Source organism: Lepidochelys kempii, chromosome 20 (genome assembly GCF_965140265.1).
Source record: "Lepidochelys kempii isolate rLepKem1 chromosome 20, rLepKem1.hap2, whole genome shotgun sequence".
Lineage (NCBI taxonomy): Eukaryota > Metazoa > Chordata > Testudines > Cheloniidae > Lepidochelys > Lepidochelys kempii.
Genome location: NC_133275.1, coordinates 110,777 through 120,440, shown reverse-complemented (window position 1 = coordinate 120,440; position 9,664 = coordinate 110,777). Strand labels below are relative to the sequence as shown.

Sequence of the window (9,664 nt, the reverse complement as noted above, 5' to 3'; positions counted from 1 at the left end):
ATGGCACCTTAGAGACTAACCAATTTATTTGAGCATAAGCTTTCGTGAGCTACAGCTCACTTCATTGGATGCATACTGTGGAAAGTGTAGAAGATCTTTTTATATACACACAAAGCATGAAAAAATACCTCCTCCCACCCCACTCTCCTGCTGGTAATAGCTTATCTAAAGTGATCACTCTCCTTACAACGTGTATGATAATCAAGTTGGGCCACTTCCAGCACAAATCCAGGTTTTCTCACCCCCCCCCCCACACACACACACATACACAAACCCACTCTCCTGCTGGTAATAGCTTATCTAAAGTGATCACTCTCCTTACAATGTGTATGATAATCAAGGTGGGCCATTTCCAGCACAAATCCAGGGTTTAACAAGAACGTCTGGGGGGGGGGGGGTAGGAAAAAAACAAGGGGAAATAGGTTACCTTGCATAATGACTTAGCCACTCCCAGTCTCTATTCAAGTCTAAGTTAATTGTATCAAATTTGCAAATGAATTCCAATTCAACAGTTTCTCGCTGGAGTCTGGATTTGAAGTTTTTTTGTTGTAATATAGCAACTTTCATGTCTGTAATCGCGTGACCAGAGAGATTGAATTTATGAATGTTATAATTCTTGACATTTGATTTGTGTCCATTTATTCTTTTACGTAGAGACTGTCCAGTTTGACCAATGTACATGGCAGAGAGGCATTGCGGGCACATGATGGCATATATCACATTGGTGGATGTGCAGGTGAACGAGCCTCTGATAGTGTTGTTGGGAACACTGGGGCATGGCCACTAGGTAACTCGAGGGGATGGAAGACCACGAGTGTCGATGAAGCCCCCTCGCACTAGGCCCCTGTGTCCTTGGCCCCCCCCTCCTGCCTGGAGGCACTCACAGCAGCTCTGTGTGCTAGGCCCAAGTGTCCTTGGCCCCCCCGCCTGGAGGCACACACAGCAGTTATGCTGAGAATCTGCAACAGTATGTTGCAGAGTCAGACTGCCTGAAACTAAGCAAGGCCAAACAGGGAAGATATGAAAAAACAATGCTAAATAAAGCAGCTTTATGTATAGTTTAACAAATGATACAGAGAATCAGGGAACTAGCTGGGAACTGGATTGGCTGGCTATATGGATACTTGGAGCAGCTTGCTATTGGATAAGTATGCTGGAAAAAAGGATGTATAAAAGCCTGTGTAACTTCCTGCTCTGTTGTGCAGGATTTGAGATTTTATTCTCCCTGTACCTTTTTGCAGCTGCAAATAAACTTTTCTGCTTCTCCACCCCGTTGTAATTATTGGGTGTAGCACACCGGGTAACGAACCACTCAAGCTGTTGTTCAGCCTCTCGGCACTGGGTGCCGGCAACAGTGTGGCTGATGTTATTAGGTCCTGTGATGAGGTCCAGCAACCACATACCACACAACAGAACCACTAACCCAGGAACCTATCCTTGCAACAAAGCCCGTTGCCAACTGTGCCCACATATCTATTCAGGGGACACCATCACAGGGCCTAATCAGGGCAGTGCGTGTGAGCGTGGTCCAGTGACTGTCGGTGTTAACTCGATCTCTGTTCATCAAGTGGGGCCAATGCATGGATGAGGGCAAGATTTTCAGCACCAATGGAGCTTTGTATAATGATAGCTCGTGCTTGGCTTTTGCAGCTGCTCTCGCAGAGGAATTGTCCAGGAGCCCGAGCCAGAGGAGAAGTGGCCGAGGTGTACCTAAGCAGCTTGGACATCCTTCTAAGTGGACATGAAGAGTCGTCAGCTTTCTGTCTCCCGCATAACTGGCTCTGAGTAAGCGGTCAGTGCTTTGAATTCCTCATCTGTGCTTGCTGCAGTATTCTTCAGAGGCCGTGTGCTTCCTCTTTGGGTAAAGGGCTCTGTGAAATTATGGCTGATGAGGGGCCAGAGTCTGCTGTGCAGAGTGATTATTTCGGGTGCTGTTGCAAGGGGTGCTTTCTAGTTTTAGTACTAAAGGCCTGATGGTGGGGAGGGTTGGGACAGAATGCCGCCATGCAGGAGAAGAGAAAAGAATAGCCTATGCGATGTTGGCCACTGAGATGGTAACTTATTTGTTTTTCCTCCTCGGTCTGGGTTTAGTACAAACAGTCTACTCCCCTCATTGGATGGAAAGCGAGCGAGAGCAGTGAGCCTGCGAGCACTGTTGATGCAAGCCAGGAGTCGTCCAGTTGGCAGTGGAGCAGTCGCTAATGTCAGTGAGATAAGTGTCTGGTTTGTTTAAGGCTTTGTTCACGGCCCGCCTGGCTCCAGGTAGGGACTCCCCATTAGCTGGGGCTGGGTTTGTAAGAAATGGTTCCTGACCAGCTGTGGTTACGAGAGAGACAAGGTCCCCGTTTTCAGGGGCTGCTCATTTCTCTGGCCAGGAACGGTGTCTCCTTTGCAGGAGAAGGTTGCATCTAGGAGGAGGACTCCAGCTGGTGAGTTGCTTGCCTTCCTCCCATGTTCTTCTCTCTTCTCTTGTGTGTTGGCCAACTTTCTCAGTCTCTCTCTCCTCTGCTCTCCTGGTGCTGTCTCCCTTTGTAGGACAAAGGTAGGTGTGCATTCCCCCAGGTGAGGTCTCGGGAGCCATGGAGAAGTCGGAGCGGACGAAAATCATGCAGGGCAGTAGAAAGGTTGCTGAAAGTACCTGAAGAGACAAAGGAACTGAGAAGGGGGAAGTCCAGACTAAGACAGGAGTCTAGTCTGTAAAGGGAAACAATGGGAAGTCTAAGCTACAGAAACTCTTCAAGTTGCCGAAAGACATTTAGGGTGAGAAATTACTTCTTGAATCCAGTCTCTTCAAGATCTTAGGCTTAGTATGTGTGTGTATTTGTATTTGCTTAGTAATCTGCCATCTTCTGTTTGCTATCCCTTACAATAACTGAAAATCTAACTTTTATAGTGAAACTATTTTTTGTTTATTATTATTTATTATTAAACCCAGTTTGTGCAACTGGTGCGCCGTGAGGAAATGCTTTGTGTATTACTCCAAGGGGCTGCCCGGTGTCACTGTTGGTCCATGAGGGAAATGATTTGAGCACTACCTGAATTGGCCACGAAGTGTCACCATTGCTCCGTGAGGGAAATGCTTTCTGCGTTACTCCAAGTGGCTGCCCAAGTGTCACTCTTGCTCCATGAGGGAAATGGTTTGTGCATTGCCCTGACTGGCCACCCAGTATCACTGTTGTTCTGTGAGGGAAATTATTTCTTCATTACACTGAGTAGCCACCCAGTGTCATTGTTCCTGTATGAGGGAAATGATTTGTGCACGATCTGAATTTGCCACCCACTGTCACTGTTGCTCTGTGAGGAAATGCTTTGTGCAGTACCCTGAGTGGCCACCCGGTGTCACTGTTCGTCCATGAGGGAAATGGTTTGTGCATTATCTGGATTGGCCACCCAGTGTCATTGTTGCTCCGTGAGGGAAATTGTTTGTGCATTCCCCTGACTGGCCACCCAGTGTCACTGTTGCTCCATGAGGGAAATTGTTCATGCATTACCCTGACTGGCCACTGACTGTCACTGTTGCTCCGTGAGGGAAATTCTTGCATTCCCCTAACTGGCCACCCAGTGTCTATGTTTGTCCAGGAGGGAAATGGTTTGTGCATTATGTGGATTGGCCACCCAGTGTCACTTGTGGCACTTTAGACACTAACCAATTTATCTGAGCATAAGCTTTCGTGAGCTACAGCTCACTTCATCGGATGCATAGTGTGGAAAGTGTAGAAGATCTTTTTATATACACACTGTTAAGGAAAAGTTAGCACATGTGACTCCATTTTGGTTTGGGACCCACCATGGTTTAAATGCCAGCACATCATACACCAGGAGGAGTGATCCTTAGATACTGAATCCCTGTGAAAATCCTCCTCCTTGTCTCCAGCCTGCCTTGACTCCCAGTATCTGGTTTTTGTCAGTCTCTAACTCCCTGTCTCTTGGCCTTGATGTGAGGCCTCCCATCCTGATAATAAAGGTTACTGATGCATGGCTTTAGGACCATGCTGTGTAATTAACATACTGGTATAGCACGAGGAATGCACCAAGCAGGGATAGGTGGTAGATAAGACAAGGGTTTGTTTATTGGCTAAGGTTTCCGATGCACGAGGGCAACATGCTTTGCCAAAAAGTATATAACCTTTGTATAATCTGTATTCAGGGTCCCCTCCTGGCTAGCAGGGGGGCACCACGCTCGAGCATAATAAACTTAGTGTCTTTTGGGAACTCTGCAGTTGTGGACTTTGTTTATGTGCCTCAGCCTAGATTCGAACTGTGCGTGACCTATCTGGTGTAATTCGCAGCAGTTGTGTGCGTGTCCTACCAGGTGTAATTTGTAACAGTTTTGGCGACCACAAAGGGACTCTAGGCTCGCCCCAACAAGCGAGACTACACTCCTCCTCTTGGACAGTTCCAGCCGGCACAGGGTGAGTTCACCTTTGAGAATTCTAAGAAGGGGGGGTGTGAGCCGTCACTTAGGCAATAAGGTGGCACATTTGGTGTCCTTTTGGTAGCCCATTATGGGTTCTGGGCAGAGTGTAAGTAAGGGGACCTCTTTGGCTGAAATTCTCGAGAATTGGGGGAATATTTCTTGTACCCATGGGTTAGGTAAAAAAAAAAAAGCTGTAATCTTGTGCAAGGTTGAGTGGCCAGCACTAACAACTCAAACACCTTTTGACTGGCCACCGGATGGTTCCTTTGCTGGGGAAAAATTAACAGCGCTTAGGAAAAGGCTGGAAAACAAAGCTCCAGTCCAGATGGATTATTGGTATGTATGGGACAACTGGCCTTATGTGCATGCGAAAGGACGTCCTCTTTCCTCTTCCTTTTCTTATTCATCTCAGGGGTCTCCAGCCCCGCTCTGTGCTATGCCTGCTTCTGCCCCTCCTCCGGCTTACCCTCGGCTTTCTGACTTATGCCCGTCACCTCCTTGCTTGCCAATTAGCCATGCTTTCTGTCCAGGTGACAAGCCTCATGGGGGTAGAACTCGGGTAGCCCTTGTAAGTGAAAATATTTAAGAAAAGAGACCAGGAGGGCTGCGGGCTAGTTAAGAAGCCTACCCTCCTTGTTAATTTGGTAGTGAAACAAAGCTGGTGCTCATGAAAGGGACAGTTCAGAGAAAAAAAACAGGATCGGGCCCAAGTGGCAGGCAACAGATAGAGAGATTGGAAAACAGATTGGAAACTTGGAGGTCATAGTGAAAAAAGAGGAGTAAATAATTACAGAAATGGAAAACGTAAATCCCGGAATAATACTTGAAATGGTAAAATCTAAGTTAATTGGGTGTCGTTTTGGGAAATAAGCAAGTGATTTAAAAAAGGATAGTAAAAAGTTAACTCTGTAGTTGCTGGAAAGAATTAAGCAGTTGAACTTTGTAAAATACTGGAAAGAAAAAGAATTCTTGGTTTCTTTGCAGCCATTTTGGAAAAAAATGGGCCCTTTTCCAAAAAAAAAAAAAAAATGCAATTATACAGTGTTACTTAATTAATATCTTATTAGGCTCCAAGGGGCTACAATAGGTGGTGTCTTCCTTTTCAGGTCACTGTGTGTTTGACAGCAGGAGTTAAAAGTAAAAGGCAATCAAAAGTCTGGTAAAGTTTATTGTGCCCTTTTTAAAGTAAAAATCTTTAACCTGTGGATCCAAAAGCAAGCCAGAAAGCCTTTGTTTTAATGTAAATTACCTAACTAATAAGGTAGAGGCCACTGAAACCTGGGCTGCCTATAAAACAAATACAAGAAAATATGGGTAATTCCTCTGTTTTGCCTACAATTAACAAGGGCATTTGTATAAAAAAAAAATATTTTAAGCAATGACTGACTGCCCAAAAGGGGTAGATCTGTGGGGTTTTTTTGTCTTTCAAAAAATCAGAGAAAACTAATGCCAGCTGAAAAGCAATTCAACATCTCATAAATTTACTGGCACAATAGGAATTCTGTTCTGTGTTCTATGTCCTGTCTTGTGGTGTTTGTCTTGTGGCCAGAATTGCTGTGTTTAATTTTTCATAGGACAGTTTAGTTTAAAACTAAATAGAAGGGTTAAATCAAAATGCAGATACTCGTTTTATTCAACTTGGAATATATACTAAAGTTTAATATATTTGCTTAAGTAAAAAAAAAAAAATTCATTGGCCAGATCTTTTAATTAAAAAAAAATTGTTGTTAAAATTTGCACACCAACAGTCTTTGGAAGCAAGGACATGAAAGGTTAACCCACTCCCCATATTATACATAAAATCCTTCTGGCTACCTCACATTTCTAGCCAAAGGGCTGGGGAGGGAGGAAAGCTACTGGACACCAGAGGTTGTACCAAGTGGACTCCTCAAAAGTGGGTGTGCTTGTCCTGGCTTGTTGCTCCAAAGCTCTGTAATAAAGTCATTTTCGTAAAATGGTGTATGTGGCATACATTAAACAATATGACTAAAGTGCTGTATAATGGGCAATGTACATGTGTTCCTTTTTAAACAAAGATGAATAAGTAAAAAGTAAAAGTTTCCTTTGCAGGTTAATAAAAGCCAAGAAGGGGAAAAAAAAATAAAACGGAGGACAAGCTAATTCACAAATGAACACCACGACCAACCCATGGACTAAGCTTTCCAGCTACTGGGACCTTCACAGCCCACCAGGACTTTCTGTGTTCCTGTTTATTGGACTTACATTGGGGGTAGTGTTTTTTGTATAGTATAAAGGAGAATGCCGACATTGGTATGGTTTGCCTGGGGGGTTCCTTTCCCTATTCCCAAGTCCAGTACAAGGATGGAAGGGCAATAGCTTCTTAAATTTAACCCGTGCTATCAAACAGGGTGTAAATTGAACGCAGTGTTGAATTGGTATTCATACCCCCACATATTTAGGTCAGGGGGTCCCGTTGGTAGGAGTACCTATCCCCCTTAATCAAACACTCCAAACTAAGCTTTGGGCAAACACTACGTTTAACTGAAATGTTACAATCCAAATATGGTCTATTAATATGGTGGCCCAGGGTAATTATGCTTTATGTGTGTCACGACGTAAGGGCATAAAAAATACAGTTTTTGTAGGAAATTTTGTGGGGTGCAAGGACACCACCCAAATCAGCTCTGGTGCGGGCGGCCCCTCTACCTACTCCAGGACCCCGTGGCCAGTCCCCGAGGGGTCTGGCTGGTATTCGTTATGCAATCACACAGCCTATAAGGGTTCTCCCAGCAGGATGGTGTGGTACATGTACTTTAGGGGCTACAGTACCTGCCGTGACAGTACACCAAAACCTGACCCGGGGAGAGATCCGCAATCTAGTATGGAGGGACAGACAAAGTATTCCTTTAAACCCCCTTTCTCAACGGCCCAAAGGCTTTCACTCCTTTGTGCGTTGGTTTCTGCCATGGATGGGAGTAAGCGAGCTAAAAAAGCTATAGTTAACATTTCAGCTGCTTTGGAACTAATGGCAAATGCTACTGCAGATGCTCTATCTGCCCTTCAAATTGAAGTCACCCAGCTATCCCAAACGACATTGCAAAACAGCCTAGCCCTGGATTATCTCCTTGCAAATCAGGGCGGGGTTTGTGCTCTGGTCAATTCAAGCTGTTGTGTATTTGTAAATCAGCACCATAGGGTAAAAACTAACATCCACATCCTCAAGCAACAGGCAGCCCTATTCCACCACATCAGCCTCGACACTACCAGCGCCGGATTCCAGGAGGTCTGGGACTGGCTCACCTCATGGCTACCGGATGTGGGGACCTGGGGACGGCGTATTTTGTATTTACTTTTTTTGACTGTTGTTGTTTTTGCGTTATTTTTTGTATGCCTACAATGCTGCAGTATGTGCTGTCGGCAGTTGCTAACCCTGCAGCGCGGTTACTCAGCCCCAATATAGCTTACTGACGTACAAAAAGAAAGGGAGGACTGTTAAGAAAAAGATAGCACATGTGACTCCATTTTGGTTTGGGGCCCACCATTGTTTAAATGCCAGCACATCATACACCAGGAGGAGTGATCCTTAGATACTGAATCCCTGTGAAAATCCTCCTTCTTGTCTCCAGCCTGCCTTGACTCCCAGTATCTGGTTTTTGTCAGTCTCTAACTCCCTGTCTCTTGGCCTTGATGTGAGGCCTCCCATCCTGATAATAAATGTTACTGATGCATGGCTTTAGGACCATGCTGTGTAATTAACATACTGGTATAGCACGAGGAATGCACCAAGCAGGGATAGGTGGTAGATAAGACAAGGGTTTGTTTATTGGCTAAGGTTTCCGATGCACGAGGGCAACATGCTTTGCTAAAAAGTATATAACCTTTGTATAATCTGTATTCAGGGTCCCCTCCTGGCTAGCAGGGGGCCACCACGCTCGAGCGTAATAAACTTAGTGTCTTTTGGGAACTCTGCAGTTGTGGATTTTGTTTATGTGCCTCAGCCTAGATTTGAACTGTACATGACCTATCAGGTATAATTCGCAGCATTGGTGTGCGTGTCCTACCAGGTGTAATTTGCAGCAGTTGTGTGCGTGTCCTACCAGGTGTAATTCGTAGCATTTGTGTGCGTGTCCTACCAGGTGTAATTCGCAGCAGTTGGGTGCATGTCCTACCAGATATAATTCACAGCAGTTGTGTGCGTGTCCTCTCAGGTGTAATTCGTAACAACACAAAGCATGAAAAAATACCTCCACCCACCCCACTCTCCTGCTGGTAATAGCTTATTGGTGGCTGTGATTGCAGAGCCATTGGCCATTATCTTTGAAAACTCGTGGCGAACCAGGGAAGTCCCGGATGACTGGAAAAGGCTAATGTAGTGCCAATCTTTAAAAAAGGGAAGAAGGAGGATCCTGGGAACTACAGGCCAGTCAGCCTCACCTCAGTCCCTGGAAAAATCATGGAGCAGGTCCTCAAAGAATCAATCCTGATGCACTTGCATGAGAGGAAAGTGATCAGGAACAGCCAGCATGGATTCACCAAGGGAAGGTCATGCCTGACTAATCTAATCGCCTTTTATGATGAGATTACTGGTTCTGTGGATGAAGGGAAAGCAGTGGATGTATTGTTTCTTGACTTTAGCAAAGCTTTTGACACGGTCTCCCACAGTATTCTTGTCAGCAAGTTAAGGAAGTATGGGCTGGATGAATGCACTGTAAGGTGGGTAGAAAGCTGGCTAGATTGTCGGGCTCAATGGGTAGTGATCAATGGCTCCATGTCTAGTTGGCAGCCGGTATCAAGTGGAGTGCCCCAAGGGTCGGTCCTGGGGCCGGTTTTGTTCAATATCTTCATAAATGATCTGGAGGATGGTGTGGATTGCACTCTCAGCAAATTTGCGGATGACACTAAACTGCGAGGAGTGGTAGATACGCTGGAGGAGAGGGATAGGATACAGAAGGACCTAGACAAATTGGAGGATTGGGCCAAAAGAAATCTGATGAGGTTCAATAAGGATAAGTGCAGGGTCCTGCACTTAGGATGGAAGAATCCAATGCACAGCTACAGACTAGGGACCGAATGGCTAGGCAGCAGTTCTGCAGAAAAGGACCTAGGGGTGACAGTGGACGAGAAGCTGGATATGAGTCAGCAGTGTGCCCTTGTTGCCAAGAAGGCCAATGGCATTTTGGGATGTATAAGTAGGGGCATAGCGAGCAGATCGAGGGACGTGATCGTTCCCCTCTATTCAACATTGGTGAGGCCTCATCTGGAGTACTGTGTCCAGTTTTGGGCCCC

General features: G+C 45.5%; 1 long non-coding RNA gene across 1 annotated transcript; it reads left to right on the top strand.

Annotated features, from left to right (window-relative positions):
• Window positions 1–368: 368 nt before the first annotated feature.
• Window positions 369–8,342, top strand: LOC140901008 (uncharacterized). The gene is made up of 4 exons (XR_012155759.1): window positions 369–736; window positions 1,651–1,792; window positions 2,092–2,760; window positions 6,488–8,342. It is a non-coding gene; the product is annotated as an uncharacterized lncRNA (long non-coding RNA).
• Window positions 8,343–9,664: the final 1,322 nt, after the last annotated feature.